Consider the following 25945-nt stretch of genomic DNA (forward strand, 5'->3'; position numbering starts at 1 on the left):
ATTCTAAAGGAGATCAGTCCTGGGTGTTCTTTGGAAGGAATGATCCTAAAGCTGAAACTCCAGTACTTTGGCCACCTCATGTGAAGAGTTGACTCATTGGAAAAGACTCTGATGCTGGGAGGGAGAAGGGGAAGACAGAGGATGAGATGGCTGGATGGCATCACCGACTCGATGGATGTGAGTTTGAGTGAACTCCGGGAGTTGGTGATGGACAGGGAGGCCTGGCGTGCTGCAATTCATGGGGTCACAAAGAGTCGGACACGACTGAGCAACTGAACTGAACTGAACTGAACTGACCAGGGCTCTCCTGGAAGTATCCCCACTGGTATGACCCACAGATTCCCAGACTCAGCAGTCTCCGATCTAGGGGAGCACTGCACCCCTCAGTCTTCCCCCGACTCCAACCCCTTCCAGTGCCCACTGTGACACTCTGAGTCTCTCCCACTGTGGGATGGACTTCCTTTCTACCCGTGAAGATAGAAGGGAGGCCACTTCTCTGCTCTGCTCATCTAGTGATGAGCCCTGGGCCACGTTCACAGAATAGGACTCTCTTCCTCTGTGGTCTGAAATTACCCAAAGTCTTTATGAAATTCTTTTCATACTAAAGTACTTGATTTCACTTGATGCTTTCTTTGTTCTTAAGAAAATGAAAGTATGTCTTTTAATGCTGGGTTTGGAAAGAGCCAGCTTATCCTGGTGCAGGGCCCAGTTCCCAGCCTGCAAGCTGTCAGCTTTTGGAGGCCTCGGGGTTGTGGTCCATTTGAGCTGCCTAGACACTGAAACTCTCATGTTTCATTCATAGATATACTCAGCCTTTCCAAATGTACATGATTAATACAAGATACTTTATAAGCTTTACTGAATTCATGGTTGCTTTTTATCATGATTGCATGTAAATTTTATAATCAGTAGATACTAAAAGCACAGCTTTGATCATGCATGAGTATTCAACATGTTTGAATTTATTAAAAGCAGGGGGTCTTTTTACTTTAAACACTTGAAACTCCTGATGTCACAGAAAGAATGCTGGAAGGGAAGTCAGGTAAGTGGCCTGGGAGTGTGAGCCTGCACAAATCACATCTTCTCCCCAGATGTCAGGATCCTTACCTGTAAAATAATGGACGCTGGAAGAGATGGCCTCTAAGCCCCAGCACTAAAAATTCATGAGTCTGAAATCACTCTTAGCTCCTTGAAGATGAATATTTATAAGAATGGCTGACTTTTTAAAGGAAGGTTAGTATATAGATGTGCTCTATACCCACGTGAAACAAAGAGCAGGCTAGTATCTGATAGTTTTTCTACCAGAAAAAACAAATTGGTTTTCTAATTTATTTTTGTTACTTATACTCCTCCTCTAATATCTTCACTTTTGCCATCCTTACTGGGTGTTCCGAGAGAGTCCCCTCCCTCGACTTCAGCTTCTATATCTGTCTTTCAAGATTTATTAATGTCAGGATTTTCCCAGTGATTATAAGGTTGTTATTGCCTCTCTCCATTATTTATCCATTTCACTTGATCGGTTTTATTTTTGTTGTCTTTGCCCTCCAAGACCTCGTCTTGAACAGATTGCTTTCTATTACCACAGTCTTAACACTCTGTTCTGAGCCACTGTCCCCTGTTGCCCTTTTACCATCTTACATTCATCAGTGGGAGCTGCAATTGCAAACACTCCCAACTGTTGCTTAAATATTTGTTCCTTTCTTACAACAGCTTATTTGAAAAGAATGAAATTCTCACCGGTGAATACTGTGTTTACGTGCTCACCATCAGTTGCTACTTTGTGCTCGCTCGGAGCACAGGGGACTTTCCGTGCCTTTCTACCTTCACCCTCCAACCCCTCACCCACTCCAGCCGCCTCGGTAACAACCAATCAGAATGCGTCTTTATGTCTGGACAACCAATCAGAAAACGGCCTCATTCCAAGTATTAATTTTATTTATTAATTTTTTAATTTTTATTTTTACTTTATTTTACTTTACAATACTGTATTGGCTTTGCCATACAAGTATTTATTAAGCGTCTATGAGTTGGGGAATGCCTCTTTTATAAATGAAAACACTGAAGTTTTAAGGTTTCAGCTCAGGAAAGAAAATCTGTAGATGGGGAGGACCGCATGTGGTAAATTTTACCTTCCCTTTGGTGAAAGCATAGAGGGAAACCTGGAGTCCTCCAAAGTGATAGATCACTTAAATTCTTGTTTGGAAGACAATCTTGCTGCCATTACCAAGGAGGGCATGGGCGCACCTTTAATAGTACCGCTCAATCATGGACCCAGACTACTTCCCGTGGGTTATTTTAGGACATCTAAGGCAGGCTGGAATTTTCCAGTATACTTTGTCATATACGAAGGGATAATACAAAGGAAATGCACAAAGAAAATATCAGAAACATTCTTCAGATCAAGAATGCAAAATACAAAGTGCTTTTTCCTACTATTGCTGTTTTATAGAACCTAGTCCATTTCCCATTTTTTCTGAAGTGGTTACTCTCTAACCCAAGAGCAGACCAACTCTAAATGTTACCTATATGAAGCTCTTGCTTCCTGGTTTCCCGCCTAGCTTTCTGTTTCTAGCCAAGGTAGCCTCCAGAAGCTAGCAGAGGAAATCAGAACTCAACTGCTAAGGAAAACTTGTATTTCATCTATCTATCCTTCTTATTATGGATAAATATTATACTATTCTGTACTCAATGTGGTGTAATAAAACTAATTTAGCTCTTTAAAAATAATAAAAGTATAAAATAAATAAAAATAAACCTGACAACACATGTGAAAAGCCTATATAAATAAAATTATCATGAACTACTTTGTTGTTGTTCTTCGCTCAGTAGTGTTTGACTCTTTGCAAGCCCATGGACTGCAGCACACCAGGTTTCCCTGTGTTTAACCACCTCCCAGAGTTTGCTCAAACTCAAGTCCATTGAATTGGTGATGCCATCCAACCATCTCATCTTCTTAATATCTTCTGCTTCTGTTAGGTCCACACCATTTCTGTCCTTTTTGTGCCCATCTTTGTATGAAATGTTCCCTTGGTATCTCTAATTTCCTTGAAGAGACCTGTAGTCTTTCCCATTATAGTGTTTTCCTCTATTTCTTTGCATGTTCACTTTCTCTCCTTGCTATTCTTTGGAACGCTGCATTCAGATGGGTATAGCTTTCCTTTTCTCCTTTGCCTTTAGCTTCTCTTCTTTTCACAAATATTTGCAAAGCCTCCTCAGACAACCATTTTGCCTTTTTGCATTTCTTTATCTTAATCTATATAAACTCTTTATAGAGATGAAAAATAAAAAGAAGCTAGCAGAGTCTTAACCTTACAGCCCTCACGATTTCAGCAAACACTTCCAGCCCCCTCATTTCCGTGCTAGGCATGGAGGTGTAAAGTACAATGTGATACCTCACTTACCCTCCAGGCTTGTGTTCACTAGTGGAGAAGGCAGACCAGCGCAGTACCAGCTCTACTGCAGGACTGTAGTGCTGTGATGGGGAAAGCACAGAGAAGTGCTATCCAAATCAGACTGAGAGGTCCAGGAAGATGAGTATGAGGCGAAAGTGTGAAAAGAGACAGCGGGAAAAGCAGGTCATTTCAGGCAGCAGAGACTGCATGTAGAAAAGCAAGAAGGTGTAAAAGAGCATTGCTCTTCGAGGGAACTGAGTGGCTCTGTTGGATTGGAGGGAAGGGTGTGAGGATCTCAGGAGAAGAGGCCAGAAAGGGTGTCAGAGGGCTGGGTCAGTAAAGGATTTGCGTAGTAAGTGAAAAAGTATAAACTCTGACAGGTCCATGGAGCCACTGAAGAATTTTAAGCAGGGGATTGACATGATCAGTTTTGTGATTTTGAAACTTGAACAGCAATGTTTAGCAAAAATCAAAGAAAGAGAGGAAAAGAACAGGACTCAGTCTGGAGCCTGTTACAATAATCCGGGTGAAAACTGATGAGGGCTTAGGATTAACACTACAGAATTTCGGGACTATTTAGATATAGGAGTGGGAGGGAAAAAAGGAAGGGAAAGTCTAGACTACCTTCCAACTCAGTGATTGAAATAATCAGCTAAATAGTGACAGCTAACATCATTGACTGTCTTCTACACAGTCAATTACTTGCATTCTTTCATTCTACAGTTTGATTGATTGATTGATTTTGATTTTATATTGATTTTTCCCTTTCTTTTTTAATTGAAGTATAGTTGATTTATAATATTGTGTTAGTTTTAGGTGTACAGCAAAGTGATTCAGATATATATATATTTTTCAAGTTATTTTCCATTGTAAGTTATTACAAGGTACTGAATATAGTTTCCCTATATTGGGCAGTAGGTCCTTGTGTCTGTCTATTCTGTATATAGTGATGTTTTTCTGTTGTAACTTGTAATTTATGCCTCCCCTCCTTTCCCCTTTGATAACCATAAGTTTGTCTTCTATGAGTCTCTTTCTGTTTTGTAAATAAGTTCATGTGTATCATCATTTAAGATTCCACATATAAGTGATATCATATGGTATGAGCCTCTTTCTGACTTACTTCATTTAGTATGGTAATCTCTCCTTCCACCTATGTTGCTGCAAATGGCATTTTTTTTTTTTTTTTTGCTTTCTTATGGCTGAGTAGTATTCCATTGTATATATGGACCATATTTCCTGTATCTATTGATGGACATTTAGGTTGCTTCCATGTTTCAACTATTGTAAACAGTGCTGCTATAAACAGTGGGGTGCATGTATATTTTCAAATTTGAGTTTTCTCTGGATATAAGCATTGTTCCGCAGTTTTTTATCAAGCGCAACTTTGTTAGACACTGGAGGTATGGCAGTGGAGGGGAAAATACAAAAATCCTTGTCCATGTGTAGTATGTAGGGGATGGGTAAATAATTGGGAAGAGACATGAAGCAGGAGAGGTGAGAGGGACGTGAAGAATGGAGCAAGTTTGGGGTTGGCCAGGGAAGGCCACACTGGGAAATTGCTGAGAAGCACTGAAACTCAAGAGGTGTGGCTATCTGGGGAAGCAAGCATTCTGAGCAGAGGCTCTGGGCAGAAGTAAACCCAGCACATTCAAGTACCCCCTGAAACAGTGTGGCTGGGTGGAATGAGGCGGTAGGGGCAGAGGCAGATCATGTCAAGTCACCTAGACCATTGTAACAACTCTAGCTTTTACCCTGAGGAAAATGCAAGGCTGTTGCAAGGTTTTGAGCAAAGCAGTAATGTGATCTGACTTGCATTTTGACAGGATCACAGTGGCTACTGTGTTGGAAATAGACTGAAAAGGGGGCAGAGCTAGAAGCAAGAGACCAGCTAGGGAGCCGCTCTAATGACACAGGTGAGAGATAATTAAAGTTTTAGGCCAGATTAATGGCAAGTGGCAACTGTGAGAAATAGTAACTTCTGGAGATATTTTTGAAGGGTTGGATGTAAGAGGAAGAGAAGAGAGAAGGACAACACCAAGAATTTTAATGGTGGAGGAGCAAGTCGGGAGAGGGAAACTTCAAGGGCTGGCTTCCGACAAGTTAGTTTTGAGATGCATCCAAGCAGAGATTTAAAGAAAGCAATTGAATGCGAGTCTGAAGTTCAGGAGAGAGGTCTGAACTGAAGCTGTAAATTTGAGTCATCAGCATAGAGATGGCACTTAAAACATGAGCTTCAGTGAGATCATCCATGACTGTAGAGGGGGCACGAAAAGGGTCTAGGGTAGGGGTAGGTCCTAAGGGAAATCAACAGTCCCTTGCAAGTCACCCACTTTCAGAGGGATCATTCCGAGGTCTGAGATGGGGAGGCTGACCTCTTCCGATTGGGGAAGGAAGGATTGCTTCTGCTGACAAAGGAGACTTGGTAGAATTTACTTTGAAATCCTCAAGTTCATCAGAAACTGCCCATATGTCCCCCTCCCAATGTCAGGATCCCCCTCTTCCCAGTCAACGCCATAACTTTAACAGAAAAACTTGCAATGTTGTACATTTTTGTGGGAGTTTTTTTTATAATTGCTTTTTAAAGATATAATTCATACACAATACAATTCACCCATTTAAAGCATGCAAGCAATGGTTTTCAGTACATTCACTGATGTAAATTCTTCTGGCATTGCAATTCAGCCATCTTTAAGATTAGACTTTGGGGCATTTCCTGGTTGCTCCGTGGTAAAGAATCCACCTGCCAAGGAGACATGGATTCAATCCCTGATCCGGGAAGATCCCACATGCTGTCCAACAACTAAGCCCAGGAGCCGAAACTACTGATCCCACGTGCCACACCTACTGAAGCCCTCAAGGCCTAGAGCCTGTGCTCCGCACTGAGAGAAGCCACCACAATGAGAAACCTGGGCACCGCGTCCAGAGAGCAGCCCCCGTTCCCTGTAAAGAGAAAAGCCCATGCAGCCACGAAACCCAGCACAGTCAAAAATAAATACATTAAAAAAAATTAAACCTTGGGTTTGGGTTTCTGAAATCTTGGCCCTGAACCTACAGAGGACGGGGGTTTCTTTCAGAGCTTTCTGGTTTGTCATTTGGACCTTGATCTGGGCATGTAAAGCATTGAGATCATCATTTTCTTTCCCCAGCTCCCCAGTGTACTTAGAAGCAACCAAATTCTTGACAATTTTTATCTGCGCTAAAATTTTCTGTGGCAGCAACCACTCAATGCCTTGCTTTCTCTAGGTGCTTGATTGCAAATGATTACAGGTGGTCGTTCAAGTAAAGTTTGCCACTTTACTTAAGTGCCATGGACTACCAGCTTCCACCTTACCACTAGCAACAGTCTTTAATGCCTTTAAATCTACTCAGATCAGTGAAACGATTCCATGTCCCATCCTTAAGACTCTGTTTCCCTGGAACCACTTTTGGTGACTGAAGAAGGAAAGTTACACCATTCAAAATAGCCTGAAGTTAAAACTCCCCTCCAGGTCCTCCCCATCATTCTATGCGAAACAAAGAACTCTCCACCCAAAGGGAAAAAAAAAGGATATTAGGGTTGATTAGCCCAGCTCCCAGCCGGTCCAGCCTCTAGCTGATCTCCAGAATTCCTTCCCCCAGCCATTTAAGTGATAACTACTCTGAACAACCTTGGAGAAGAACAGGTCCCCTTACGATAGTAGATTTCCACATATAAGCCTATATATACTTACTCTTTTCTTGGGTTAGTGCAACAGCTCACTAATCTGACTGCTGCCCCTTCTCGCCCCATTAAAGGTGATCTGTTCCTGTAAAGTGCCAGTCTCATTCTTTTTCTGAACCTCACCTTCTCTAACTCCATACCCTACACTGCCAATAACAGTGTTCAGTCAGGGGAACAGAGTGACTATGGTTATTACAGGATGAAGGACTTATTACAAGAATAAGATCTTTCACAACTGGGCAAGGAGCTGGAGAAGTAAAGCCAGAAAGTGGTATTGGGTAATCAGGGGAGGAGTCACTCAATCAATCTGAGAAGCCAGATGCGTCCAACCACTTACGAAGGGAGCCTCGTGGATATGTTTGTGGAAACTTTGATGTTGATGGCGCCAGTGCTTCTGTGGGTCCAGTCAAGTATCTAGTGGTGGGCCTTGGGTCACTTTTGGTCAATAGAGCCATGGAGAGGAGGACAGCAGGCATGCTAGAAAGTGCTGAGCACCTGTGTGCCTGTCCTTACTGACTACTGATGACAGTGACCTCTACAGGAATAGCTATTCATTCATTCCTCCCTTTATAAAGAGCTGGATTGTTTTGTTTCAGGTTTTTGGCTATTATGGATAATGCCTCTATGAACAATCATATGTATATATACTAATATACATCTTTGTGTAGATATACATTCTTGTTTCTCTTGAGTAAAATCCCAGGAGTATAATTTCTGGGCTCTATGTTAAGATTATGTGTAACTTTTGAAGAAATTGCCAAACTATCTTCCAAAGTGGCTATAGCATTTTATATTCCTACTGGCATGAAACTTGGTATCTTCAGATGTTTTGATTATAGCTATTCTAGGGGATGGGCTTCCCAGGTGGTGCTAGTGGTAAAGAACCAGCCGACCCATGAAGGAGATATAAGAGACATGGATTTGATCCCTGAGTTGGGAAGATCTCCTGGAGAAGGGGCATGGTAACCCACTCCAGTGTTCTTGCCTGGAGAATCCCACGGACAGGAGCTTGACAGGCTATACAGTCTATAGGGTTGCACAGAGTCAGACATGACTGAAGTGACATAGCACGGTCGCACACACACATCCTAGGGGATACATAATAGTGCCTCATTGTGGTTTAATTTGTATTTCCATGATGACTAATGATGTTGAGCATGCTTTCATGAACTTATTAGCCATTCATATATCTTCTTTAATGAAATGTTTATTCAGATCTTTTGCCCATTTTTAATTTGGGTTGTTTTTTCTTATCGTTAAGTTTTGAGAGTTCTCTGTATTCTGGACGTGTTTCTAATCAGAGATGTTACTTGCAAATATTTTCTCCCAATCTGTGTCTTGTCTTCATTTTCTTAATCATGTCTTTTGAAGTGTAAAAAAGTTTTTAATATTGGTGCAGTTCAATCTATTTTTGCTTTTTATGGATCATGTTTCTTTGTTTGTTTTGTTTTTTGTTATACTTAAGAATTATGTCCAACCCAAGGTCATAAGATTTTCTTCTATACTTTCTTCTAGAAGATTGATATTCTTAGGTTTTTATAATATATCTATGATCCATTTTTAGTTATTTTGTGTCTGCTTCTCAAATCTTAATATAAAATCAGCTAGGGATCTTGTTAAATCTGTATTCTGAAAAAAAATGCATATTCTGGTTCAATGAGTCTCCTGTGGTACCTGAGTCTATATTTTTAAAAACTTCCATCCCTTCCCCTAAAATACTTATGGAAATACCAGGCCGCTTCTCTTATCTTCTTTCTCAGCTTTGGTACAGCTCTTTCCCATGCAGATCCACTCCGCTACTCTTTCTAGCTCACTCTTGCCTCGTTGCCCAGAGTCTGCACAGCAGGAAAGACAAAGACAATCCTGCCCCTATGGAAGGAGGGGGAAGAAAGGCTAAGATGGCAATGACAGAATTCCTGTTAAATGGTAGATTAAGGGAAGGGTCCATGGATATTCACTTATTAACATTTTTGCTCAAGCCCCATAATACAGTAATTGGGGATACGGGTAAGTAATGTGATGGGAATTTTTTGAGGAGAGAAATTTGAGTGAATTTACACACTTGAAGGAACAGGGCTAGTGGAGTAGAACAGTCTGAAATTTAATAAAGAAATCTGGGATGACTGACGGAGTGAGACCACTGAGTGAGGTGATGAGGGAAGGGGAGAAGTCTCTGGTAGAGATGAGGGGTGAGTCCACCACATAAGTGAGGGGGAACTTAAGAAGGAAGAAAAGCTACATCTCCCACTGAGGGAATTAGGAAGGGAAAAGAATGCTACAGGCTCAAATTTCTGAGCAGTCAAGGGACCCAAGGAAGAGTTTGAAAGAAAGCCCCAGTTCCCACAATAGAACAAGAAGGCAAGGTCATTGAAGGGACAGAGGAAGATGGATGGGTAGATTTAAGCAAAAAGGTGGAATATGGAGTAGTTGCTAAGGAGAGGGGAGAAATACTAGGACACGTGACGGTCCTGGAAGGTTGGGAAACATGAATTTGTATGGTGATGTGATTTTCTCTAGCAGAGCTCACTGACCTGAATGTAAGTGGCTGAGCAGACCCATGGCTATGTGTTCTAGGCTCAGTGAACAGCCATGGGGTACATGGGTAAAGGGAAATGGCGAGAGAACAACTGAGGCGATAGACCACGTGTAAGGAAAAAGCAAATTAGCCAAAATGGCGGTGGTCAGGCTCTCTCGCCCCAAGTCCTCTCACTCTCACCCCACGTTTTATAAATTCATAATTACATAACAGCCAAGATCATTTATAGCCCTGTGGATGTGCGTAACCTATACAAGCACCGCCTGGAACACTCTTGTAGGAGAGTCTGAAGAGCACTGAGTTGAGTTATGGCTGTGTCTGTCAGGCCAACCACAAGAGAGTACAGCATATTTGCCTTGCTGCTGTGCCAGCCAGGAGAGAATAAACACATTTGCAGTTCCGACAGCTCCTCACATCTTCCAGCTTCTTAGCTCACGCCTTGCTACCCTGGGTTCAGTGATCAGTGAGACACCATGGTGAAAAGAGAGGCCAAGCCAAATGGGAGAAAAGAGTCAGGGGCCAAATGAGCAGCTCTGGAACCAGAGGTTACATTAGGGTCAAAGATGTACGTTAAGGCAGTGAATGAGCTGCAAGGGTGGGATGTTGTTGTCAGAAAGAAATTTGGGCAGTTAACTTCAGAAATGGAACCATTCTAGGTGTTAGATCCAGCCCATGGGAATAAAGCAGAGGAAATAAGAGAGCTGTAAAACAATGGTGAAGCAATAGTGGGGTTTGTTCTGTTATAGCATCAGTCTGACTTCTGTGCTGTACATGACCCATCAAGAAAGCTGTGGTCACTGTCCTAGAAGAGCAATCACAAACACAGAGACAGACACAGGAGAGGTAGATCTCTGGATAAGTAGACATCTAGGTGGGTTTACCTGGGAGGTTTGGGGAGTAACTGGATGGAGAGTTAATTTAAAGAGGGAGACATGGGAAGTTCACCTTTGCACAAAGTTGATCCAGGAGGAATGAATTCTCCACCTACTGTCAATTACTCATCATAGAAAGGATGGGATTGGGACTTCCCTGATGGTCCAGTGGTTAAGAATCTACCTTGCAATGCAGGTTCTTTCTCTGGTTGGGGAACTAAGATCCCATATGCCTCAGAGGCACTAAACCCATACACCTCCCTGGTAGCTCAGCTGCGAAATAATCCACCTTGCAATGCGGGAGACCTGGGTTTGATCCCTGGGTTGGGAAGACCCCCTAGAGAAAGAAACAGGTACCCACTCCAGTATTCTTGCCTGGAGAATTCCATGGACTGTATAGTCAGTGGGGTTGCAAAGAGTCGGGCACAACTGAGCTACTTTCCGCAACTAGAGAGTCCATGAGCTGCAACATAAGATCTTGCAGGCCACAACTAAGACCCAGTGCTGCCAAATAAACCTTTTTTTTTTTTAAGTAGATGGGATTGCAAAAGGGGAAGAAAGAAAACTGACATTTACCAAGGGCCTGTGTGTGCCTGCCACTGAGCTAAGGGTTTATATGCAAATAGGTTATCTTATTTCTCTACAAGTAACCCATTTTTACAGATGAGGAATTTGAGTATTTGACAGGGTAAATAACCTGCCCAAAGACATACAACTATGAAACCAATGAGCCAGAATCCCAATTGTCCAGGTCTTTAGCATTTTTCCCTTTTTTGACCAAAGAGCAAAGCAGAGGGTCTGAGCTGTTGGGAGAGGATTCTGATCCAGCTTCAAACACGGCCTTTGCATAAGTGCTTTCTTTTTCATTCACTCATTGGCTCGTGTCTCAGAGGGGGGTTGGAATCAAAGAGAGACTGTCTGGCAGCTAAAAAGAAATTTCCAAAATTACTCAAGCACCGTAAAGGGAATATATGGCTCCAGGCAACACTTCCTAAAAAGCCTTCTTTTCATCTATCTCCCTCACCCACCAGTCTTCCCTGTCTTCTCTCTCCTCCTAACTTCTCGAGAAAAATATTCTCCTAAACTCCTCCCCAGGCCCTTGCTCTTTTCTGTGCTCTGGGAGAAACTTGGGTAACACAGCCTCCTAAATGGGCAGGAGCAGGGGAGAGGTTGGAAACACACATGCATCATTAACAGTCAATGTCTTGTCATGAGAAGCAGCCTCCCTGCTTTTGAGAAGAAATGGAGGCATGCAGTAGGCATCCTGCCCATGATCTCTGCAGCTGGTTTGAAGGAAATCATCACTGTACTCCACCTTGAACTTTCCCACCACTACCTTGAACTTCTGTAACTGATACCATATAATTTACTGTTTAATTTAGTCTGCTCTGGGTTATTCTTGTTTTGTTCTCATCTGTTTTGGATTCCGTTGGAATTGCTTTCCTTAGCCTTGGGTTTCTGATATAATTGTTGCACCACTGTCTAATTATGTGGCTGTTATCATTCAACTCTGATTTTCATGTATCTGTATCATTTATTCTGAGCTTCCTCCAATCTTTTTTGGGGAAAGAAATGAAGTATAAAAGTAAATAAAATAGTTTCATACACATTAATGTTAGATCTCCACCTGGATTGTGAGCTGCTTGAACACAGGAATTGTGTTCCAGACTTCACTTGACACGGCTGCCCAGTACCTAGAGGGCCATCTGGCAGGTGTTCCACAAACTCTTATTTCACAAATACTTTTAACTGATTAAGGAAGGTGGGAGGCTGGCATTTATTAAATACTTGTTCCTAATAGATACTCTGCAAACATTATTACATTTCATCTACATAAGAAATGAGGTGTTATTATTCCTGTTTTAGTAAGATGACCAACTCATCCTGGTTTGTTTGGTACATTCTTGGTTTTAACACTAGAAGTCTTGCCTCCTAGGCAGACCCACGATGGTTGTTCACACTACATTTTAGAGACGAGAATGTTGAGTCTTAAAGGGATTCATTACCTTCTTCAACTTGTTTTGCAATACCAAGTCTGTCTAGAGTATGGAATTAGTGTAGCAACAGGACAGATTGGAACACTGGAGAAGAAAGTGTGGTTGTGGAGGGCACTCTGGTAAAGGCTGTGGCATACCCCAGCAAGTGATCCCTGGGTTCTCATCGTAATTGCCAGGGCGATGAGAAGTAACTGTGGGGTCCTGCAAAACAGGAGGGTGATTTAAAGAGCCGCAGGTGGCAGGGTTGGAAGCTGTTTAAATGCTAACTACAGAGGAGACAGTGTGAAAGGGCGAGAGGACAACCTCTAGTAGGTTCTTCTCATCCCAAACAGGCTATCTTGAATTTTTTGTTGCAGTTGCTGAGGGCTCATCCCCTGCTGATTGTATCAGACCTGATTCTCGCTAACTACATCAGCTGATGCTAACTTTGCCACTTACAGAGAAACAAATGAGTAATTTGGACCCGATCATTATTCCCTGCGTACTCCTCACGTGCCAAATATTTATAGAAGCAAATATGCGTTTAGTTTACAGCTGATAATAGGGAGCCCATTATCTCCCCCCAGATATCTTTCTTCCCTCCAGCAGGCAGGGAATCGCTCAGCCTTGAAGGAGACCAGCTAAAGACTTTCTGCCGGATGGGAAGGATCACATTTCTTCTCGCAACCATGTTTAGCCACTCTCTAGGAATTTTTCCTGTGTCCTACATTTTTGCCTATTCAGGTTCTCTGTTTCCAAATCTCTTTCACATTTTACAAAAAATGAGGCCATTGTGGTACTGAAGATTCGAAATCTCCAAATTCCACAACTGTCCCCAGCACGGTTGGTTGATACTTCCCAGCTGGTGGGACAATTCAATCAATTGCTTTCCTCAGCCTCAGGGATGACCAAGGGATGTCCAGGATATTTGGATTCCCTTAATTCATGCGAACTTGTGTTTTTGTTTTTTATTGAAATATAGATGGTTTTACAATGTTGCGTTTAAATTCTGCTTTTCAACAAAGTGAATTAGTTACACGCAAGTAGATACGTGTGAGTGACAGTTGCTCAGTCATGCCTGACTCTTTTCAACCCCCTCGACTGTAGCCTGCCAGGCTCCTCTGTCTGTGGAATTCTCCAGGCAAGATTACTGGAGTGGGTTGTCGTTTCCTTCTCCAGGTATATATGTGTGTACGTATATATGCATTCTTGTTTTACATTCTTTTCCATTATGGTTTATCATAGGATCTAGTTGCCTTTGCTATTCAATAGGACCTTGTTTTTTATCCATTCTCTATATATAATGGTTTGCATCTGCCAACCCCAAACTCCCACTTTGTTCCTCCCCAACCTGCTCCCAACTTGGTAGCCAGAGGTCTGTTCTCTGTGTCTGTGAGTCTGTTTCTGTTTCAGAGATAAGTTTATTTGTGTCATATTTTAGATTCCACAAATAAGGGATATCATGTGGTATTCATCTTTCTTTTATCTGACTTACTGAGTAAGATAATTTCCAGATCCAACCATGTTGCTGCAAATGGCATTATTTTTCTATGAGTGAGTAGTATTCCATTGTATATAGGTACCACATCTTCTTTATCCATTCATCTGTCAATGGACTTTCACGTTTCACTTTCATGCATTGGGGAAGGAAATGGCAACCTGCTCCAGTGTTCTTGCCTGGAGAATCCAGGGGGAGCCTGGTGGGCTGCCATCTATGGGGTCACACAGAGTCGGACACGACTGAAGCGACTTAGCAGCAGCAGCAGTCAATGGACACTTACATTGTTTCCATGTCTTGGCTGTTGTCAACAGAGCTACAGTGAACACTGGGGTGCATGTATCCTTTTGAATCATGTTTTTCTCCGGATATATGCCCATAAATGGGATTGCTGGATCGTATGGTATCTCTATTTTTAAATTTCTTAAGGAACCTCCAAACTGTTGTCCATAGTGGCTGCCCCAACTTACAGCCCCATCAGCAGTATAGGAGGGTGAAATACTGTTTATGGAGCCACACGATAAGCTCGGAGCTGGGTACCCAGGGCAGAATGGCATGGTCCTGTCCTAAAGGAGCTCACAGGATAGCACAGGACTCACAGTCTTAAGGTATTTGTGAAGAAAAAAATGTCATTATGGTTTATGTTACTGATGTGATTAAAAAGCAGTTTTAATCCTTTGAAATGTGCAGAATGGTAATAAAGTAGAGCAACACAAGGACATGATAACCGGCTATCAATCAGAAAAATATTTTCAGAACAACAAAGTGAAAGAGAAGACAAATTTATTATGACCTTGTGTGGATGACACCAATGAATTCAGCTTCTTACTCTTATTTGAGATCCAGTATTTTTCCAGATTTCTTTTTTTTGTTAATATATAACCTTTATCCAAACACAGAAAACTTTAAATTCTATGTCTTATAAACTTTAGTGTATTAGCTAAATAATCCTACAATTCTGTCTCAAGATCTATCTGCCACTGCTTCTTAGAGTCTAGGATTTGACAGATTTTCATAAATCAGACTTATATATAGTCATGCAATTCAGATTATAGTTATATTCTTGTAAGTGAAATTACTAAGAGCAAAAGCTTTCAATTTTTAAAGCACTAGGCTCACCTGATTCAGGAAAAATGAACTCTCACCTCAAAATGCTTTTTTTTGCAACTCTTCCGGCAATAAGACCCCTAAAAGTCAATTTATGGGTTTGGATTTGAGAGTTTGCTACTTTAATTAGACATATAAATCCCTCTGCTTCATTTTCCATTACAGCTACATGTGTGTCCAACCTTGCTCTATTGAAATACGAAGTATATCATGTCTTCAACTAGTAGTAAATCCACGTTGAAGACTCATCAGGGGGCTGTGATTTATCAAGGGTGGTCAGAAAATCAATGTTTCATATACTCTTCAATGTGGATAAAAGAAACTTGGCTAATAACTTCTTCATGCTAGGTTAGATTTACTTTAGGAAGCATGGTATTATGATGAGATTTTAAAAAGATTTTTTTAAGAGCCCTGGAGAAAGAGAAAAAAATGTATCTCGGACACTAGGGTAATAGAGGAGGTAAGAAAAGGTAAATAACATTTTTCCTTACTTATAACCCAGATCTGAGTTCAACAGCTTCTCTGAACGTATATCTTTGGATCACTTCATCAAGGCCAGAAAATGATTTTTTTTTTTTTTTTTTACTTTCAGTCTCTGCAGACAATGTCTTCAGGAAGTTATAGGTCACCAGGACTACCTAGAACTTTCACAAAATAAACCAGTGACCTGCTGGGTGAACTGCTGTGGGGCTTCCTGGCTATCTAATTGGATTTGTGTCAGACCCACACTGGAAGACAATGTACATAAGAGAAAGGCTTCCTTCTGAGAAAATAGGAGGGTTGTGTGCTTACCAAAAAGAAAAAAATTCACAATGAGAACTTGCGGATCTGTCCCCTGAGTTCTGTGGGGAGCGGGGAGAGTCGATCTATCTCAGGAAGACAGTTTTCATCCTCCTTCCCCATCACATCACCTTGCCATCTTCCCCCAAATGGCCAACTGTCTTTCAAGGTTTATGAGAAGTTGTTCCCAAAGCAAGAAATGATTCTTGTGAAACTGAGCATCAGTAACTCTGAGGTTTAGAGGGAGAGTTAACAGTGATGTAAAATGAGAAGGTAACACTGAGTGACGGTGTCTTTTTTAATCGGTTTGTTTATTTTGGTGGCACTGGGTCTTCACTGCTGTGCGCGGGCTCTCTCTAGTTGTGAGCAGAGGCTACTCCAGGTGCACTGCACGGGCTTATTGCAGTGGCTTCTTGTCGCAGAGCGCAGGCTCCAGGGCGCTAGGGCTTTAGTAATCGCAGCGTTCAGGCTCTATCTGCTCCTTGGCATGTGGCATCTTCCCGATCAAGGACTGAACCCCTGTCTCCTGCATTGGCAGGCAGATTCTTATCCCCTGAGCCACCAGGGAAGTCTTGTCATGGTTTCAAAGAGAACATTTCACATAAGACCTATCACCCAGGATCAAGGGATAGTACTGAACCCTAAACTCTATAAATTTTTGACCCTTTAAACTAAACCATAATGGTTTTAGCCTCAAGAGAGTCTAGTGTTGACGATGCCAAGATTCTGTGCTTGTAGAGAGGAGCTCTGGCCAGCGGCCATCCCCTGCACACTGGATCTCAGAGTGAGTTGTGAGGCTCAGTACAACCACCAACATGAATGAAACCTTCGTTTGGTGGGGATGAGAAGGTGGAGAGCAGTTGCAATTATTGAAGACCTAGATTCCAGGAACTCTGCCAGGCACTTAACATATAGAATCTCTTTTACTCTCAGCACTGATCTGATTTGCTCCAAACAAGACTGACAAATGAAAAGAAAATGATCTGTCCAGACCATTAGAAGCTTTAAAAGTGTTCTATGCAAACCTTAGTATGTGATTCTCAGCCCGTCTGTCTTGTTCACAGCTGGATCCTAGGCTCTAGCGTAGGACTTCACATGCCATGTTTTTGAATGAATCCACATTTCAACCCGTTCCTCCATTAGAAAAATAAAATCCCATATTTTGTGACACAATTTCCAAACAGCTAAATATCTTAATTAAAAAATTAACATAATGGGACTCCCCCGACAGTCTAGTGGTTAAGACTTTGCCTTCCAAAGCAGGGGGTGTGGGTTCAACCCCTGGCTAGGGAACTAAGATCCCACTTGCCTCATGGCCAGAAAACCAAAACATAAAACAGAAGCCATATTGTAACAAATTCAATAAAAACAAAAAAATTAAATTAATACAACAGAAATTTTGAGTAAGGCTTTTCAAATTACATGTATCCTACTCTTGGCTATCCCCTCCAAGGGGCCATGTCTCACTGGTTAAAAATTATTGCCTTAAATCCTCTAACAAAGGTTTATTTTTTCAAGAAATAGTTTTTAATAATGTCAAGGGTGATTGTTTAAAACGGACATAACTTTATAAGAAAAGGTAAAAGATCTATCTTGAGAAAAAAATTATTGCCTTCGAAGCAGTTGAGTCTGGAGTTTATAAATGAGGAGAAGATCAAAAGGAAATGACCGTGGATGTATATAGTAACTATGTGCTAAAATGTCTATGGTGGGGCATTTATACAAAGAGCCAGGACAATGCCTGAAGATGTCTGTGATAAACTATGGGACAGTCATGAAACAGAATATTCTGCATCCACCAAAATCAAGGCTTTAATAATATTTAATGCTGTGGGAAAATACTATACTGTTTTAGTGATAAAAGTAGAAAATCGTGTGTGTATTTTCACTGTTGTAATGCATATACATTACATGCACGGGAAAATGTGAGAAGGAAATACACCAAAATGTTAGTTATAATTATTTATGGGTGGTAGAGTTATTAGTGGTGTACAATTCGATGTATAAATCCTCTTCATACTTGTCAGTATTTTCTATTACTTTTATAATACATACGTATTATGTATTATATGTAATACTTTTATGATAAAAATGGGAATTTGATAATAGAACCATAGAGATAAAAAATATGGAGTTGAATCAACTGTACTCCAATAAAAATTTTTAAAAATATAAAGAGTTGACTTCTTCCTGATGCCACAATTGACTCTAAGGAAATGGCAGGAAAAATTTTTTTAATTCAAGAGAATAACCATTTTTGCTTTTTTTTTTTTTTTTTGAGGAATTCTCCCCTAAATTAGGCCTAAAGTTAGCGTAGTCAGCCACTTTGCTGATTTGACTCAATAATTTTGTCTTCACAGCTTTCCATGTTACTCCAGGCAGTCAACCCTCTGAAACTTAGCTCTGTCTTCTGAAGGAAAGGCTTCAAAAGTTAGTAAAACACTTCTGTAAATAGTGTCATTTGTTCACCCAAAACCATTATGTACCTACTGGGCCCCAGATGCTGTGGCGGGGATTGGGAAAAGGCCCATGTTGTTCTGAGATTTTTATATCATTCTGCAGATGGGAGTTTGAAAGGTTAGCTATTTACTTATCTCCAGGGCCTCCCACCATCTGGGGTGTGCCAGGAGAAATGCGAGCAGAAAGGAAGGCTCAACTACAAAGAAGGCAGTTCTGCCATTTGTGACACCACGGACGGACCCCGAGGGCATCACAGTAAGTGTGAAATGAGTCAGAGAAAGACAAATACTGTATGATCTTCCTGAGTATGTGGAATCTAAAAAAGCCAGACTCATAGAAACAGAGTAGAATGGTGGTTGCTAGGGCTGGGAGTTGAGGGAAATAGGAAGATACTGGCCAAAGAATATACCCTTCCAGTTATGAGACGAGTAAGTTCTGAAGACCTTCACACAATATAATGATTACTGATAACAGTATCTTTGTTTTATACACTTGAAAGTTGCCAAGAGAGTAGATCTTAAATGTTCTCACCAAACACAAAAGGTCATTATGTGAAATGATAGAGGTGTTAACAACCTTATTGTGGTAGTGATTTCACAATATATATGTGCATCAAATGATCACACTGTATGCCTTCCACTCACATGTTACATATCAATTGTATCTCCCTAAAGCTAGAAAAAACTTTTAAAGGATAAGAATTTAATTCAAAACCTTGCCTGGTCCTGCAGGCAGCTAGGATCTGCCAGATGGGAGATTTACCTGTTGCAGGGCTTGCTCAACTCAAAAGACCCTGGGCCAGAAAATACCAGAAAGACCCCACAAGCCCTCACTAAAACCCTCCAGGTCTGATAGGCAGTCTTTGTTGAGAGACGTCATGGGGGAGAAATTAGTGTTAAATATAAAGAGGAATATCTTTAAATTGTATTATTTCTGCCAGAATGACATCAACTGTGACAATAACATGATGATACTGTTGTTGTTTATAAGTCGTGTCTGACTCTTTTGTGACTCCCCCTGCCATAGACCACCCCCCGCCCCCCCGGCTCCTCTGTGTATGGAATTCTCCGGGCAAGAATACCTGAGTGGTTTGCCATTTCCTTCTCCAGGGGATCTTCCCTACCCAGGTATTGAACCCACATCTCTTGCGTCTCTGGTATCAGCAGGCGGATTCTTTGCCACTGAGCCACCTGGGAAGCCCAACCAACAGGAAGAGTTCGGGAAAGGTCTAGAGGAGACACCGCGTGCCCATCCACTTCCCAGAATCCCTCTCGCTAGCATCCATCTTGGCTGAGCGATGTGTGCACCACCAGGAAAGACTCTGAATTAGAATGATTGGCCGAAGACCACCCAGAAACTAATCCCATCACCATAAAGCCCGAGACTGTGAGCCACACAGGAGAGCAGTTCTCCTGGGTTCCCTTACCCTACTGCTCTCCACCCGGGTGCCCTTTCCCAATAAAAGCTCTTGCTTTGTCAGCACATGTGTCTCCTCTGACAATTCCTTTCTGAGGGTTAGACAAGAGCCCAGTTTCGGACCCTGGAAGGGGTCCCTCTTCCTGCAACAGATTGACTGGTTTGATCTCCTTGCAGTCCAAGGGACTCTCAAAAGTCTTCTCCAGCACCACACTTCAAAAGCATCAATTCTTCAGCATTTAGCTTTTATGGTCCGACTCTTATATCCATACATGACTACTGGAAAAGCCATAGCTATATGGACCTTTGTTGGCAAAATCATGTCTCTGATTTTTAATATGCTGTCTAGGTTGGTCATGGCTTTTCTTCCAAGGAGCAAGCCTCTTTTAATTTCATGGCTGCAGTCACCATCTACAGTGATTTTGGAGCCCAAGAAAATAGTCTTTCACTGTTTCCATTGTTTCCCCCTTTAGTTGCCATGAAGTGCTGGGACCAGACGCCATGATCTTAGTTTTTTGAATGTTGAGTTTTAATCCAGAGTTTTCACTCTCCTCTTCATCCCTGTCAGATGTAGGGGCAGTTCAAACACTCCACAAAGAGCCAGCAAACTTCTCTACTTGGTTTGCTTTTCTTTGAAAACAGTATTGCTTGTTCAACCAGCTTTCCAAAACAGTGCTAAAATCACTCTTCAGTTCAGTTCAGTCGCTCAGTCGCGTCCGACTCTTTGTGACCCCATGAATCGCAGCACGCCAGGCCTCCCTGTCCATCACCAACTCCCAGGGTTCACTCAAACTCATGTCCATCGAGTCGGTGATGCCATCCAGCCATCTCATCCTCTGTCGTCCCCTTCTTCTCCTGCCCCTAATCCCTCCCAGCATCCGAGTCTTTTCCAATGAGTCACTCTATGTGACATTAAAATATGTATATTACTATATTTGATTAGATGATCCATGATTTAGAGGAATTATTTTTTTAATGCCAACACCATGATCTGAATAGGTAGCTTTCTCATTAACCTTGGATATTAACCAGTGCCTTTTCTTCACCTTGAATCCTTGTTGACACATAGAACCCAGTTTGTCATCTCTCAAGGCCACAAATATCATTTCTATTTCACAAGTCCATAACAAGCATTTACTGACCATTAATTCTATAAACAAAAACATTATACTAAAAGCTCAAGAGAACACAAGAAAAGTATAAAACATGAACTCTTGCCCTCAAGGATTTTCTAATCTAGTTGTGAAGATCAAATATACACACATGAGATGGTTAAGTCATAAGCAAGAAAATAATTGTGAGCTTATCTACCCTAGAGCTCATATTTCATTTCTACCTGCCCCATTCATTTATGTTATCTAGAACATAATGTGGGTGCTCAATGGATGTTTAGTGAATTAAACTGAATAGCATATGATAGAGAGAATAAATGCTGAATTACTGTAGATGAAAATCTCCTTTTCCAATTTTTCTCTTTCACACTTGCCACCTTCTTATGCAATATCATTTATTCTATTATTAATTTCATGCCTGTAAATGTGAGCTTTCTGAGGGCGGAGGTTTCATCGGTTTTACTCACTGCATATCCATCAAGCATCGGCCTGTACCTGGAACAACATGGTCACCCAAAAAATATTTGTTGAGTGAGTGAACGTTTTGCCATAATTTATCAAAGAGGTGCGTGTAGGTAAGACTGAGGTTCCTGGAGTCTTGTGGAATTTCAGGTTCAGGGTTAATGACCACAGGATAAAGTATTTACAAAAAATGTGCCAGTGTGTGTGTTGTGACTTTCTGTATAACGATGGCAACTGGAAACCATTTAAAAGAGAGGAATGGCTAAGTAAATTATGGTACATCTCTATAATGGATATCCTAAATCCATTAAAACAGCAGTAGAAATCTATATGCTTTCAGACAGATATTTATGATACATTGATATTAGAAGTGATAAAATAAAATTACAAAACATAGTCCTGTTTTTAAAACAACTGCTGGGGCTAGAGGTATATGAACAGCAAAGAATTTGGAAGGGTTTACCCAGAATGTTATTACAAATTGGCAGGAGTAAGCATGAGATTTTCATTTGCTTGTTTAAACATTGCCTAATGTCTGATTTTAAAACAACAATAGTAATATTATGCATTGGAAGGAATGATGCTGACACGGAAACTCCAACACTTGGGCCACCTGATGTGCAGAGCCAGCTCATTGGAAAAGACCCTGATGCTGGGAAAGACTGAAGGCAGAAGGAGCAGAGAGTGACAGAGGATGAGATGGTTAGATAGCATCACTGACTCCGTGGATGTGAATCTGAACAAACTCTGGGAGATAGTAAAGGACAGGGAAGCCTGGTGGGTGGGCTGCAGTCCATGGGGTCACAAAGAGTCAGACTCAACTTAGTGACTGAATAACAATGCTGGGATTTCCCTGGTGGTCCAGGGGCTAAGACAGTGCTTCCACTATGGGGTGCCGAGACTTGATCCTAGGTGGGGGAAGTAGGATCCCTCATATATATTGGCTGCATGACACAGCTAATATATATAGCCATAATTTATCAAATATATATATATATGTTTCCCAGGTGGCTCAGTGGTGAAGAATCTGCCTGCCAATGCAGGAGACACAGGAGATATGGGTTTGGCCCCTGGGTTGGGAAGTTCCCCTGGAGGAGAATATGGCAACCCACTCCAGTATTCTTGCCTAGAAAATGGTATGGACAGAGGAGCCTAGCAGACTACAGTCCATAGGGGTGCAAAGAGTTAGACATGACTCAGCAACTAAACACAAATGCATTATTATTATGCGTTATTTTAAAATCATAAGGAAAAGGTTTTTTCATTTTGAAAAAGAAGGCCGAGAATTCCATCCTGCAACAATCCCAGGAGTGTAGGTAGGGATGTCCTGCCTGGGTCCCAACAGGAGCCTGTGCTCTTCACCTTCCCACACCCTTCTACTCTGTACCTCCCAGTGGCTCCTGGGTGATATAAATTGTAGCGGACTGTAACTGATTTAGGCACTCTGGGATTAATTTGAGGGGGTACTGATTTCAGATGGTGGTCAAATTTAATAGCTAGTGGTCATTACAGAGGTTTCTCTCTCCATCTTTCTTCTTGACAGTCTGCCCTGGATTGCCAACTGAATTTTCATCCATGAAATCCCAAAGAACTGCTGTCTGTGGTCCTGACAGTAAGATTCTGTGCCCCAGTAAGTGAATTGGCCCTGAATTCTACCACAAAAGGATCAATAGGGCCGTCAATGGGTTGGTAATAAGAGAGCTAGATAGAAGCTTTGGCGGGATGACTGTGGCTCAGAACTCATCATGTTTGGGAGCTGGGAAAACTAAAGCACATTCCCTTTACCAAAGGCCCCCAGGGCTCTGCTGGTGACACAAAGTGTCGTCCAGGCTTTGTGGAAGAGTTCCAAATGACCACTTTATCCTGCTGGTTCTGGTTTAACTACCAGTGCCTGTAACTGGAGGGGAAATCAGGTGTTTTCTTTTAGAGATATAGGATCTGCTGGTCCAGAGATCTGGGCTGGTGCAAGGAAGCAGGAGGTCAGAACAGTGGACTTTCCATCACTAGACTGACTTGAGACAAAGTCTTAAATGCTCTAAACTCAGTTCTCTCATCTATAAAATTGTGTTATTAATATGTTCTCCACACAGTTTTAAATAATCCATGAAATTACAAATTGCCTAACCAGTGCGTGGCATATAGCAGGGTGCATGCATGTTAAGTCATTTCAGTCATGTCTGACTCTTGGTGACCCTACGGACTGTAGCACGCCAGGCTCCTCTGTCCTTGGGATTCTCCAGGCAAGAATACTGGAGTGGGTTGTTATGCCCTTCCATAGGGGATCTTCCCAGCCCAGGGATGGAACCAGCGTCCCCTATGTCTCCTGCATTGGCAGGTGAGTTCTTTACCACTAGTGCCACCTGGGAGGCCCCATAATACGATTCAGTAAGTGTTTATTTTTTAATCCATGTCTACAGGTGTCTCCATCTAATTGGAGGTTCCTAACAGGTAAATGAAAACTATTACTCTGCTCACAATACTTCTGACACCAAATGAGTATTTTCCACACCAAGAAATTCTCCAATTCTCTGCAGATACCAACTGGGCTCCCAGCAATTTAATGCAGTTCTGATACTAACTACCCAGTTAGTGCAGAGCCCACAGGTTAAGGGCTCATTCCCGCAAGACTGTCTCCATGTCAGATGACACTGCAAGTAGTGGATCCCCAGGTTACCCACACTTCTGTCCAACTTGGCTACAAATCAGGGGCTCCCACTACCCCTTTCTTGGATGTGATAATTGCCTATAATGACTCACAGAACCCAAGGAAATACTTTCCAAAGACAAAAGCCAAATATACCTTTCTTCTTATATCACAGCATCACAGTGTGCCTTACTTAAGACAATAAAGATATCCTCGTTTTTTTACAGCCTAAGTATTTAGGCTGACTTGGCTCCTCTGCCCGTAGGATTTTCCAGGCAAGAAAACTGGAATGGGCCCCCATTTTCTACTCCAGGGTATCTTCCTGATCTAGGGATCAAAGCTACATCTACTTTGTCTCCTGCATTGATAGGCGGATTCTTTACCACTATGCCACCTGGGAAGCCCCAAACCTGGCACAAACAAATTAATAAATTTTTAAAAAAGGAAGGGACTAGGGACAATGTGTGGGGATCCCACTAAGTGCCAGATACTCTTCCAGAAGTCATGCTTATGTCATGTTCTAAAATTCAATATTTGTTCAATATATTTTTATTTTATGTATTTATTTATTTGACTGCATCAGGTCTTAGTTGTGACATCCAGGATCTTCTTCTAGTTGTGGCATGCCGGCTTGCCCTGCGGCATGTGGGATCTTAGTTCCCCGACTGGGTATCAAACCTGTGTTCCCTACTTTGCAAGGTGGATCCTTAACCACCGGACCATCAAATAAGTCCATCAAATTCAATATTACTGGTGAAAACCCCTATACAGATTGTCACAGAGACTAAGTGACTTGCCCAAGGTCATGTAAGTGGCAGAGCTGCTATATGAGTGCAAGTCTATCTGCTCCCATAAGCCCATTTTTATCAATTATATTTAGGTTGTTTTAAGTGAGAAAAATAGTGTGAGATCCTGTTATCCACTTTCAGGGTGGGAGATGGTCCTCCCTCGAAATAGGTATAGTCAAATTTCAATTCTACTTTAGTCATTAAGTCCCCATTCCCCACTTATTCAGCTGGAGACTGAGTTTGGATATCTAATGCATGACAATGATAACAATAATGCACGTTTTTGACAGCTTATATCTATTATGCTAAATGCATTGTACAGATTCTCATTTCATCTTTCACAGCAAGTCCATGCAGTAGGCATTAGTCTCCCCAGTTTACAGATGAGAACACCGATAAACAATGAGGGTAAGTCATGTGCCCACACAGCAGAGCCTAATTTGAGTGACTCACCGCTGAAATCCCCACATCTCGTGGAAAGGCACTTGAGCAGACGGGCAGCAAAGCATTATGCCCTGATTAGGATTCCAGGCAGGAGATTGGTGCCATGCTAACTTTCAGCTCACAGAATTAAGTGGCACCTGCTTTACAAGGTTCAAGGAAGGCCCATAAGTGACCTGTTGCCCTGTTCCCAGAGGTCTGTCCTCAATTATCATTCCCAAGGGCCAGAAGACAGCTGGAAAAGCCTCTAACCCCTGACTTGGCCTTCAGAGAACAGAGGCCAGGCCAGAGGGGAACTTCTGGGTTTGGAATGTCAAAGAGGCCCGTCACACACACACAAAAAAAAAAATTGGCTAAGGCAGAGAGTTATTCACAGGCTCTAAAAGAACTTTTTGTGACCATGATTCACCAAGCAACACTGTTTTACACGTGGAGCAGTTATGTAAATTTTCTTCCCCAGAAAGAAAAATCATTGTCAGACTAAGAAAAGACACAAACAAAAATGACACGTATAGGAGACAGGAGACTTTAAAAATATAAATTAAATCTCACAAGATGAAGAAAAAATTATACAAAACTTTTTAGTATTTTCCATTACTGTAAAGTATAAAATGGTTATTTGTTACAAAATATGGGATTATTTTTCTAAAGGTTCATAGCACACAAGAAACTTCTTCAAGGAACACCAGCATACAGATAACACTGTTTAAAAAATCCAGCTTGTAAGTAAGTAAGCAGCAAGTCCTTGATCTCAGGTCCAC

Source organism: Capra hircus, chromosome 3 (assembly GCF_001704415.2).
Source record: "Capra hircus breed San Clemente chromosome 3, ASM170441v1, whole genome shotgun sequence".
NCBI classification, from domain to species: Eukaryota; Metazoa; Chordata; class Mammalia; order Artiodactyla; family Bovidae; genus Capra; species Capra hircus.